Genomic DNA, 12,835 nt, shown 5'->3' on the forward strand with positions numbered 1-12,835 from the left:
TGAGAGACTGTGGCTTTGCACTCCCCAGGATATGGCAATGGGCAAACCAGCACTGTAGAGACTTGAGAGACTGTGGCTTTGCACTCCCCAGGATTGAACAGTGGGCATGGGGCCCCCTCATGGATTTGGCGTTGTGCACTCAACCGGCTGAGGTGCTCTCCCTTTCCCTTCCCCCTGAGGTGCCTGTTTGATTTCTATCTGATGCCCCTGCAGTGTTCTCTCTGTCTTGTTCGGGTATCTTGTGTGGGCATCGCCCATGCCTTTTGGGCCCAGTGATCCATGGACTATGATGGTGGACTCCCTTGGACTTGTGTTCTTGGTGCATAGTATAAATGTATATATTTGTAAATATTTTGGATGTATGTAATTGAATCTATCACAATTTTTCGACTCATTTCCTTTTGTCCTTGCATTCTTCCAGGGGGGTTGGGGGGTGTAACTGTGATGTATCACGATGTATTAGCGTGTGTGTTGTAGTGGGTGAGGGTGGGGGTGGGGGTGTTGTGTGTGTGTGTCACTGTTTTTTCCCTCCCCCTTCCCCTGTGTCCGCTCTAACACCGACCGCCAGGGTTGTAATGACCACCTTAGTCTCTAATGAAAGATGTGTACTGGACAAATTATTCACCTTGATTGATGGTGGACAATTGGTTTCTAAACTCTCTTGTCCCAACACCTTGTCTTCATTCCACCTCTTTCCCTTTCTTTTGAGATTTCTTCCTCTCTCTCCCCTTCTGGTCTTCCTATCTTTAGTCTCTTTCTGTTCTAATCGCAGTTGCCTTGTTTGATTCTTAATAACTCTTGTAAATAATTACTCTTATTGTTAGGTATATGTTGAGAAGAAGTGCTAACCCACCATCTGTGTCACTGTCACTTGAAGTGGAAGCACTCATGAGGTGGAGTCAGAAGTAATTGATATTGTTGACCCCATATGAGTGGGATTTGCCTGAATTAGATGATCATACTTTCCTGAAAAAGTAAATACCCTACCAGTCTGATAATCCCTTTTGTCCCTTTTCAACTTTCTAGCCTTCCTCTGTGTAATTTCTTCCTGAAATTTCAATAGCACTATGTTGCTTCTGTTAAGCACAGTTCCTTGATCTCATTCTCTAGAATGACAATTTCGGATTGGAGCGTGGAAGCCTTCCTCTCTGCATTTCTAATAAGAATGTCAATGAGTCTCATGGAGCTAAATGTTAGCTCACTATCCCATAGAGTCAATAAATCCGTGTCCAGATCATATGTAGGGAATATTTGAGATCTAAGGCCTCGTGGAATACAGTTTAATTTCTTATATTGCTTTAACGTTGCTCCATCCCACCATTTTGATCATTCATTTTTCTTAAGTCTCTGACTAGCATTAGTTATTGTTTCTTGAATTGTACCACCTCTAGCCAAATTTTCAAACAGTTCCTCTGCTAACTTGACTCTGTCCATTGTAAAAAGTTTTTATTAATGCCTATCTTGAGCTGCCTCCCCTAGATTAATTGCATACAAAAGAAAAAGGGTGCTGAAATTGGAGAAATGGCGCTCAAAGATCCAGTTTAGCATGTGTATAATAACTGAAATATCAATAAAGCGGTGCACTCATAAGGGAACACCCAAAACCCTAAACTGAATTGCAAGGTAAAACAGACAAACAATAACACTAACATATGAGGCACTCACTAATCCATGATGTGTAAGTCTACCAAAAATAAAATAAGAGCACCTTCCTCGTTTATAACGCCGTTTAGAGAGAGAAAATTTGTGTAATTACAACATGTAATTAAAACATATCACGTAAAAGGAACAGGCCCAACAAATTATCTCAACAAATATAGTGTCACAAATCAAAAGGATTCACCTGTATGTCCATGACCAAAATATCTAGTGAAGAAAGTCCATGCTGAGTATGGTGGTCGTGAGTACGCTAACCAATTTTAAACACATCGTAGTCATAGAAAACTAACCGTTAAGCTCCGAATGACTTGAAGAGCAGAGTGAATGACCAGTACATCATCAAGAACTAAACTATTCTCAAACCGCAAATGATATGCTACTTTTTAGCTCCAAATTTGAAACATAAGCACCTTCCAACCGGCAGGGAGCTTCCATCGGAGGAGGAAGCTGTATCTGTTGTATCTTCTCCAGTCTCCCCTGTGGTGCTCCCCTAGCCCTCCAACTCACTTGTCCCCTCGGCTTCAGTGGTCTCTGCCTCCTGGGTCCCGTGGGCTCTAGCCTCCCCACTCACCAGTGCTCCTACTCCTTCGCCTGCTGATGCTAATACACACAAGGATGGGATAGAACAACAAGGAGGGGAGGGGGTGAAAAAGATGGGAGCTTATGGTCAATACAAGTACCCTTTGCACATTTGAACAAATCAACAACATTAATCATTTGAAATTCCTGAATGCAAATAGGAAGGGGTGTTCCCTTCCTATTTGCGAGTCGCAGTGGTATGCAACTCCATTTGCGACCGCGTACGCGGTCGCAAATGGAGTCGCAGTTACCATCCACTTGAAGTGGATGGTAACCCACTCGCAAACTGGAAGGGGTCCCCATGGGACCCCTTCCCCTTTGTGACTGGACCCCAAATTATTTTTTCAGAGCAGGTAGTGGTCCAAGGGACCACTACCTGCCCTGAAAAAATCCAAAACAAAAGGTTTCGTTTTTTTTTTCTAAGTGTAGCTCGTTTTCCTTTAAGGAAAACGGGCTACACTTGGAAAAAAGAAAAACTGCTTTATTTAAAAGCAGTCACGGACATGGAGGTCTGCTGACTACAGCAGGCCTCCATACCCGTGAGTGCCCATAGTCGCTATGGGGCCGCAATTTGCGACCCACCTCATTAATATTAATGAGGTGGGTCTTTGCGACCCCATGGCGACTCGCAGACGGTGTCTGAGACACCGTTCTGCATAGCAAATTGCGACTTGCAATTTGCGAGTCGCACGGACTCGCAAATTGCAAGTCGCAATTTGCTATCTTGCTACATCTGGCCCTAAGATTCTGAATATCCCTCTCATATGCCTTACATTTGCCATGACAACCTGTTGCATAGATACTTACCTATCACAGCAACTAATACTTACATCATAACTGTTTCCTACCTACATTATTTGTCAGAGCTACATTAGACATCCTTTATCCTATGACCAACACAACCTTTCCATTCTAAATCAAACAGTACAGGAAATTAACTCTCCCACTTGTGGCTGCTGTGTTGCCCTCAAGCACCCATCCAACTCCAGGTAGGCCACCACTGGTATGCAGGTGTTAGAAATGGGGTTTCTGGTTGGCTAGGGTATGCACCTCAGCCAGGCAGAACCTATCCACTCTAGTCAGGGCAAGGGAGTTACAAGTCCAAGATAGCCCCTGCTCCCCCCCTTGGTAGCTTGGCACGAGCAGTCAGGCCTATCCCAGAGGCAATGTGAAAGCGTTTGCACAACACACACAACACATGTGACGCAAAATGTACACCACAAAGTAAATACAACACTGAGCTATATAAAAATAAACTGTATTGCACAAAACATAATTAGACCAACATTACACATAAGTAATACCCTGCTACCTTAGCAGTTGTCAGAAGGTTACACAAATTACCAATACTCTCCAAGAATACGCAGTTGTCACATTAGAACACGTAAGTACTCAGGATTCCGCAACATAAGCAGTAGTCAGGAATTACAGTAAGAATTCTATGCACTTGCAAGGAATAACTTCTAAATACCCATAGAAGGAACATGAGCAAACATCTCACAAGTCCCATAAATACATATCAGCAAATCATGCCCATAAAAGGAACATTCGCACATATATGTCATGGCAGAAAAACAGGTAGGAAACCTATTATAAAAAACAAGGTTCATACTAGGCTCACTGAGCCAATAGTTCCTAGATAGTACCTGTTTTATATGAAGAGGCACTCCCTGTGCTAGAAAGAGGAGTATAGGGGACCCCTGCCCTCCTGTGCGCTCACAGGGGCTACGCGGTGCTCGTGAGGAGTGGGGTGGTCGGCACCCTCTTCTTTTGATAAACGGGCCCCTGTGGGGGCTCGGGTTTGTGGTGGGGGCCTGCCTTGGCTGCCCCACACCCTGTCCGTAGGGTGGGGACACGTGAGGCCCAACAAATGATTAGGGGGGGCGAGAGGAAGGGGGCCTCCGTCGAGGTCTCCATTCCGCGTTTGTTAAAAAAAATGCCCAGTTTGAAGAAAAAGGAAAAAGGAGTGTCCTGCTCCTAGGGCAGAGACCGGGGGAAGGGGGCACTCCCTGCGCCCTCCCCGCATCCTGTGATGAAGCTTCTCTGGAGCTCGGACCCCTCCGGGGCCCCGAGAAGGCACTCGCCCGCACCCGACGTGGTCCGCGAGTGTCCCCAGCTGTTCCCAGGCCGCTGCTGTGATTCTTTAGGGATAAGAGGCAGCGGGTGTCCCGGGGGTGCTCCCGAGAGCAGACCGTGCCCCGGGGGCACTGATAGGAGCACGATTGCTCCTCTGGACGTCTTCTCGTGCCCCGGGGGCACTGAAAAGACCGCTGTCCTTGTGCTGAATGAAAAATAGACGCCCGGGTTGCGGCTGTGACTTGGGAACAATTAGGAGAGCGCATTCTAAAAGCGCTAGGGCCCAAGTCTGCAGCCCGGGCTGCAGCGGTGATCTTGCTGGCACAAGAGATCGCTCAAAGCAGCACAATGGCCCTCAATTCACAAGAAACACGTGCTTTAGGAAAAAGCACTACCAGCACCAAAAGAGCACTCCCAAGGCTCTAGGCAGCCGAGGCAGCACTCCTCGTGCTGAAGAGAGTTCTCAGAGGTCAGGGGCCACAGCACCCTGACTCTGGAGACAACAGTTGAAGAAGGGTGGTGCAGGGCTGGAGAACCCAGCAGCAGGTCAGCACAACAAGGAGGTGCAAGCAGAGCAGCAGCAGTCCAAGGTGGTCCTGGTGAGTCCTTTCAACAGCGTCCTGCATCCAGCTCCAGGTAAGGTTCCTGAAGTCCCAAGAATGTCCAAAAGATGTCTAAATTGTGGGTAAAACTCCCCTGTACTTATACTAAGTTTTCAGTGTGTTTTACAATGGGCTACAACTGGTTCTGGGAGTGCCCTTTCTCTCCTCCAGCGCAGGCTCCAAACATTAGTGGGGAGTAAACTACCCTATTGTGTGAGGCCAGGGCACAGCCTTTACAAAGCAGGTGTGCCCCGCCTCTCCCTTCTCTCAGCCCAGGAAGGCTTTACAATATGTAGATGCACCTCTGTGACACTTCCACCCTAGCTGTGATCAGGCTGTCTGAGAAGTATGCACAAAGCCCCAACTGTCAGTCTTCCCAGATGTGGATTGGAGGCAATCTGCAAAACACCAAAGTCATAAGCACAGATAAATGCGCACTTTCTAGAAGTGGCATTTCTGTGATAGTAATAAAAAATACACCTACACCAGTAACCAGCATTTCTCACCACTATCACAATCATACCAAACATGCCTACGCTACCCCTCATAAATCAGACAATACCCCTTACACATAAGGCAGGGCATTTCCAATGCAATCCTATGAGAAGGCAGCACTCGCAGCAGTAAGACACCAAGTTAGGCTGTTTGTCACTACCAGGACAGGCCATGCAACATGGCACATGTCCTGGCTGCTACATACATGGCACCCTGCCCAAAGGGCTAGCTAGGACGTACCTTAGGGGTGGCTTACATGTAGGAAAAGGGGAGTTCTGGGCCTGGCAAGTAAATGTAGATGCCAGGTCCCTGTGGGAGAAAACTGCACACACAGGCCCTGCACTAGCAGGTCAGAGATGGGTTTGACAGGCTACTTCAGTGGGTGGCGCAAGCAGCGCTGCAGGCCCACTAGTAGCATTTAATTTACAGGCCCTGGGTATACGGATACCACTTTACAAGGGACTTATAGGTAAATTAAATATGCCAATTAGGTATAATACAATCATACCAATTTTGTAAGGGAGAGCACATGCACTTTAGCACTGGTTAGCAGTGAAAAAGTGCTCAGAGTCAAAACGTCAGCCAGGGTCCGATGGGAACTCCTTCCTATTTGAGAGGCTGTCCCCAACAGGGCCTATGCGGTCTTCCAGCCCCAGCATCTCAGGTCCTCCCACCGCTTCCTGCAGTGAGTGCTCTGCCGAGTATGGGCCCTCAAGGTCCACACTTCCTTGGCGATGGCTTTCTCAGCTCTTTTTTTTTATGGGTGCTGACCTGCATGGGAGACACAGAAGGAAAGGCACATTTATAAAGACCCAACAACCTACTACATTCTTAGGCCTACAAACTGTTAACATATAACGATCGTACACAACCTCACACTTGCACAACATTCCCAGAAGTCATATATGAAGCTACACCCTCCACTGTAGTATCCTGCATACACATTCTAACACTCTTACATACCCATGTAGCAAGAAATATACCATAATGCAACCTTCTTGCTGTTCTGGAGCCCCGTACAGCTTTGTGTACAGGGGTAGGTCCCCATCCACAAGTTTCTGGAGTTCTTCCATAGTGAAAGTGGGGGCCTATCCCCTGTAACATGTGCAATCATGGCTCCCAGGAATACAACACAGCAGCACACTCAGTGGAGGTCTTGATGACTGGAGAGTCAGGTGTCAAGTGAGATATACTGTAGAAAAATGGTAGTCACGGCCACATTGGTCCCTGTATGCGATACACATCAGTGTTAACCAATGAGGAGTTGCAAGGCAGTTCCGACCGCCCACCGCCATGACGGCATCCGCTGGGGGAATTAGCTCATTGTCATCTGTCCCCTGCATGCAGGACAGGCGGCAGCCTTTTAACACTGTAAATGTTAATAAAACATAATAAAAAAGCACCACTAATCTTTTTTATAATGGACATGAAATAAGTTATGGTCTAGGACTGTGTACAAAACAATCAGGCAGTATTATCTTTAACAGTATACAGAATTAGATGATGACATTATGACAGATTAAAAAATACTGTACACTAGCATTGACAGACAACCATCTTTCTGATGTAATCCAATGTAAAACCCAGATGTATGTGCAAAATACATAAGTATTACACCAGCTCTGCACTTTAAAGTCTGCTTTGTATGCAAAAAGTGGTAGCAGATGTGATGTTCATCCTCCATTTGTGATAATGAAGTAGGATGCATGAAGTGTAATCGTTGTCACTCTTGTGCTGTTTGCCATGTATAGATACCGACCACTTTGGAGGGTGAGACATGCATCTGTGTACCGGCTCCTGGTTGACTTTGCAACGATGGAAGAACGCCACATTATCTCAAACTATCGCCTGACCCGTGGTAAAATCAGGGACCTGTGTACCTAGTTGGAGTGTGATCTACTGCCAGCCATTCAGCAACCTACAGGCATTCCTCCAACTGTGCAGGTGCTATCTGTCCTCCAGTTCTTCGCCACTGGCTCAATCCAGGGGATGGTGTGAATGGCAACAGGTATGTCTCAACCATTCTTCAGCAATGTGTAGAGGGATGTCTTGTGTGCCTTACTAAAACGTGTACAAAGCTACATTAAATTTCCCTATACTGTAGATTTCAACAGTGTGAAGGCTGAATTATATGCAATACATATCCTGCATGTGATTGGGGCCACTGATGGCACCCACATTGCATTAATACCACCCAGGGATAATGAGCGAGTGTATAGAAACTGTTAGAGCTTTCACTCTATTTATGTGCAGATGGTCTGCTTAGCAGACCAGTACATCTCCCAAGTGACTGCAAAGTTTTCTGGGTCTGTACATGATTCCTACATCCTCAGAAATAGCAGTGTCCCATGGTTGATGGCACTTCTACAAAGAGAAAGAGCCTACCTCATCGGTGAGTATGATAAGCGTTTGTAAAATTACTGTTACCTCAGCCTTCCTACTCAGTCTGCATGTAACATATTGGATTGTAAATGTTTGTTTCCTCTCTCCGCGGGTGATTCAGGTTATCCCAATCTCTCCTGGCTAATGACACCGGTGAGGAATCCAAGGACCAGGGCTGAAGAACAGTACAGTGAGGCTCATGAGAGGACAAGAAGAGTGATTGGAAGAACATTTGGTCTGTTGAAGGTAAGTTATAGATGTCTGCACATCTCTGGGGGTTACCTGCAGTACTCACCACACAAGGTGTGACCACATGCTCCACAATCTGGCACTAAGGAAGAACATCCCATTGCTGGAGGAGGAAGGAGTTAGGCACAATCCGAAGGAAGAAGAGGGAGAAAATCTGACTGACATAGATGGGGACGAGGAAGATGTAGTCACAAGGGCACAGCTCATCCAGCAGTTCTTCAGCTAACATTCTGGTAGGTTCATCTCTACATACATTGTGTCTAATGTTGGAGTAAATGTTGGGTGTACTTTGTTGTCCATCTCTGATATGAGTAGGTTTTGGTCTCATTTGGGTATCAGATGAGAGTATACAAGAATGGTCTGTCATGTAGGTCAACAGTCCCACTGTGATGTAATCTATTTCATCTGCTTGTGTTGCATATACTTCGGACATCCTATCTACTTATTTACACAATTGTGACTACTATATTCCGATATCATATTATCATGTGCACAGGTTGCTGCTTAATGTATCTTCAATTGATGTATTTGCTTGGCATCCAAATGTTTGAGCTGTGAAGTACAACTTCAATGAGTGTGTATTACTCAGTTCATTACTGTAAGACGCATCGATAATCTTTTCTCATATTACCTGAACAGGATTGAGGTCATGTGTTCAATAGCATTGGATTGGCTTTCTATGTGTAAACCTACTTTGTAATCGGTTTAACCATCATAATTTTCAGGTCTATACTGTTGACAACTGCGCTATTGATATGTGATGTACTTTCTTTGCTATCTATTGCAGAAGTGCTGTGTTTGACTTTTGACTACTCTTCCATCTCCCTGTGGCCCTTAGATGCCCTCCCTATGGCCCTAGCCCCCAGTGCCTGTGTCTCTGGCACAGTATGCCCACTACCACTCACACCAGCACCTTCATCATCTTGTGTGGTGGGTGCTGACTCAGGTCCCTGTACAGGTGGGCACACTATGGATTGACGTGGCCTGGAGACACTGGTTTGGGGGCATTGGGCAACAGGTGTTGTGGTGGCTGAGGTTGTGGAGGGCTCTATGGTGTCCTAGGTGAGGTTGGTGGAGGTGGACTGCACAGAGAGACAGTTCCAGAAATCCTGCGTAGCTGTCATCACTGGGGTCTTCATCTGGTGGAGGACTGGCTTTATGTGGCACTGGTTGACCGATGACATTCTCAGTGGCACCTGTGTATAACAGAGACTGTATTTTGACATCTACCTGATGTACATTACAGGGGCTGCAGGAAAGTGCTATATGTCATGCTTCAGTACTCAGGTGTAGTTATAAAAGAGGAATGTGCATTGTTATGTGGCTAAAGGGTGATGCACTGGGGGAGTTGTAGTGCTCCTTGTACAGCCCCATCGTGCTTTCCACTGCCCACCTCACTGCCACATTGCCACCATCTCGATTAAGAGCCAACGTCATTGTTAAGGCCCTGTTTCCTGCCTACCCAGAGGGAAACTTGCAATAGGGCTGGCGGTGTTCTGCCAGCACTGGCGGTCAGATGGTGGTACAAGTTTGGTGGGTGCGCAGAGGGCCATAGTCTGGACTTCCTCTCTGATTCTTTAAACAGGGGTTTCCAGAATTGAATTTGTCAGATAGAGGGTACATTGAGACATTTGTAAGAAAAATGTGTTCCCAGAAGCCGTCCTTTCCGGCATTCAATAGTGGTACACAAAAAAAGGTGTTTATTAATATCATCAAATGATCCACTGGGTGAGACACAGAGGCCCGAAGAGGTCTACCACTTGTTGGAGCAGGGAATTTTGTATCTCAGGCTTGGGGTGTAATCATTAAATAACCTCCGCCATTTGCCCATGGACCTTTTTTTGTCAACAAGCAGAACTGAGAAGGAGTAATCATGTACATCAAACCACATGAACAGTGATGTACATTAGGGAATTCACAAGAATTTCCAGCAAGAGATGGAGTGAGTTAAATGGTTTTATTAGCAAATGCAATCAGTTTGAATTGTTTTATTCACTGAGTGTTAATCTTCAGTCATCAATTATTATAGATTTAAATAATCTATGAGTCAGTATTTCAGGACATGATGAAATGCCCAGTTTGCGAGTATTACAATTAAAATGGAGAAAATATAGCATTTGTGTTCTATAAAGGAATCCCTAATCTAAGTTAATCGAGTTAGCCATTTGGTGCCTGTAGTCTGTCTCTGGGTCAAATGACTCTCTGTAGGTGACAGTTGGGTTTTGAGAACTCCTCCTATTCAGCCATACACAATGGAGACCTGCACTTCACCCTTGAACCCAGGACAGCAGAGTGAGTCAAATGGCTAGTCTCTGGCCTCCTGATCTGAACCTCAGGGTTATAAAAGGCTCCCTGCATTAACCCCCAGACCCAGCTGCAGTGGGTTCATGACACCAAGTGGTGTCCCTCTGGTCCCTTGGTGTGGCTCAGGAAGCAAATTTCAACCTTTTGGGCTCTTCATGACCGCGAACAGGCCCGTTTGCACCATGACCTCGCTACTCACACTACAATTAAACACGAAGCTCTGGCTACCACTGCTTAATGCTGCAGCATTAACCGCTAGTGGGGGACTGCCAGCATGAAGCTACATTTTACTCTATTTTTCTAAGCCTTTTTTCATGGTAGTTTCACTGTCTTACTGTTTGAAGTGTTGCACATACTGTTGAATACTTTGCACATTGCCTCTAACTTAAGCCTGAGTGCTCTGTGCCAAATTGTCAGAGGGTTCAGTACAGGTTAATTTTGGGTTACCTTGTGCCTCATCCTGACAAGGATTGTGGTTGCTGCGTGACCAGAGCTCACACCACAGTTAACCAATAACCCACTTTCTCACAAGGAGCAATCACATGTCAAACAGCATGAACAGAGATATCCATTTGGGACTTCACAAGAATTTCTACAATGATGGTGTGAGATAAAGGGTTTTATTAACACATTTAATCAGTTTGAATTGTGTTATTCAGTAAGCATTAACCTTCAGTAATCAATTTATATAGATTCAAATAATCCATTAGCCAACATTTCAAGACAAGCTAAAATAGCACATTAGTGATTATTACAAATAAAGTATAGAAAATGTAGCAAGTGTGTTCCATAATCTATGGGCATAAGATTGACAACTTCTTCAATAAGCAAAGATAAGGTGTCAGTTCTGGAATCCAAATAAAGAGTTTTGATGTGAGAATAAAAATGCATATACATGTACCCTTTGTAATTAAGCATTACAGACTGTTGCAAGCTGGAAAGTATTCTCTGCTACAAATCAGCAGACTGAAAAGAAGAAATTTTAAGAACCTTCCCCTTCTCTAGGAACACACACTAATATAAATCTGCTAAACATATTTGTAACAACTGACACACTTCCTGTTCTTGACGTCCAATCAGTTTTCAGCAAACTCTATGAGCAGGTGAACTCCCTATTGTCCCATGTCTTCACAACAGGCCTCAGAATCACAACCTTGAAATGATACATCATCTACATCTTGTGAATCAGACTGTTCTTCCCACAATATGTATTTCCTGGCACCCCTTCTCCTCCCAATGAGAACCTCACTATCAATTGTCTAATACATAACAAATGCCTATTCCCTAGCTAACAGAAAGCTTCTGGAAAGTTACAGCATCTGCAGTGGGAGAGAAAAACATCTTGTGGGAAACAACAGTTCAATGCGAAAAAAAGGCATTTTGATCCTAATGTATAAATCAATGCTAATATGGCATCAGTAGTCAAGCTAACTTAAGTCAATATATCATGTTACTTAGTGTATGCCTAAAACTCCTAAGTATGGTTACCTACTTAACATTTGCATTTATGATACTCTTATTTAACATAATATTTGAACATTCCACTTAAATGCATTCTTGTTTGTAAAATAAATAAAGTTGCTTTATCACTGTTCATTAGTATCATCAAACAATCCACTGGATGGGACATAGGGATTGGAAGAGTTCCTGATAGGTGCAGTCCTATGAGCTAGATGAACCCATGTTTCCAAAGGTATGAACTCACAAATATGCACTCTCTATCCACTATGCCTGTTGTGATCAGACGCGAGACTCATGCACAGGAATGACAAAGAAAGTTTGCAACTTATTACAATTGTAATCGATCATATTTTAACCATCATCAGTCAGCCAGTGCTGAAGTACACCTTGTGGACTTAAGTAAGAATATAGGAAACTATTATTATTGACAAAGCTAGCAGCGTACTCTAGACTTTGATTTAAGCTTTTTGACACATCAAATAACGTCAGGTGCCTTTGGAACATGGTATTGCTGGGATATGTTGAACAAAATCAGAAGACAGAGCACTATTTTGGGGCAAATGTGTGGATTTCCCACTTTAAAAATCTATACCAGTAGTTCTTAACTTTTGACTTCTGTCAACCCCCATTGACTCATTACTGAACGCAGAGGACTCCTACTGAATCATTATTGGAATCTGGGGACTAGTACTGAGTCATTAGTGGAAGTAGAGTCCATGGCCAAAGCATTTGTGATGATTTGAGCACCAAAACAATACCTAAAAATACAGAAACAAGCATTCATTAAACAAATGCACACAGTATGAAATATTTTATTTCATTCAGAAAAAATAAACAGAATAAAAATGCTAATTTTATTGGAAAGTTTGGAGCGTTTCTAAATTCAAGTGAGGCCATTCATCGTCCATACTATATTCAGTTTGATGCACTTGCAATGCTTCCACAAATGAACCTGAGGATAGAAACGTCATTTTTAGTCTCCAATTACAAATTGCTTCACATCCACAGAACGTTTTAAAATTTTCAAT

At 44.3% G+C, this 12,835-nt stretch overlaps 1 long non-coding RNA gene across 1 annotated transcript in view; it reads right to left on the reverse strand.

Moving 5' to 3' along the window:
- Nucleotides 1–10,969: 10,969 nt before the first annotated feature.
- Nucleotides 10,970–12,835, reverse strand: part of LOC138249978 (uncharacterized) — a 134,256-nt gene continuing 132,390 nt past the window's right edge. Inside the window, exon 3 of the long non-coding RNA XR_011194875.1 lies at nt 10,970–12,759. This is a non-coding gene — a long non-coding RNA (uncharacterized lncRNA). The remainder of the gene's footprint in view (nt 12,760–12,835) is intronic.

The sequence above is a fragment of the Pleurodeles waltl genome, chromosome 8, assembly GCF_031143425.1.
Source record: "Pleurodeles waltl isolate 20211129_DDA chromosome 8, aPleWal1.hap1.20221129, whole genome shotgun sequence".
NCBI classification, from domain to species: Eukaryota; Metazoa; Chordata; class Amphibia; order Caudata; family Salamandridae; genus Pleurodeles; species Pleurodeles waltl.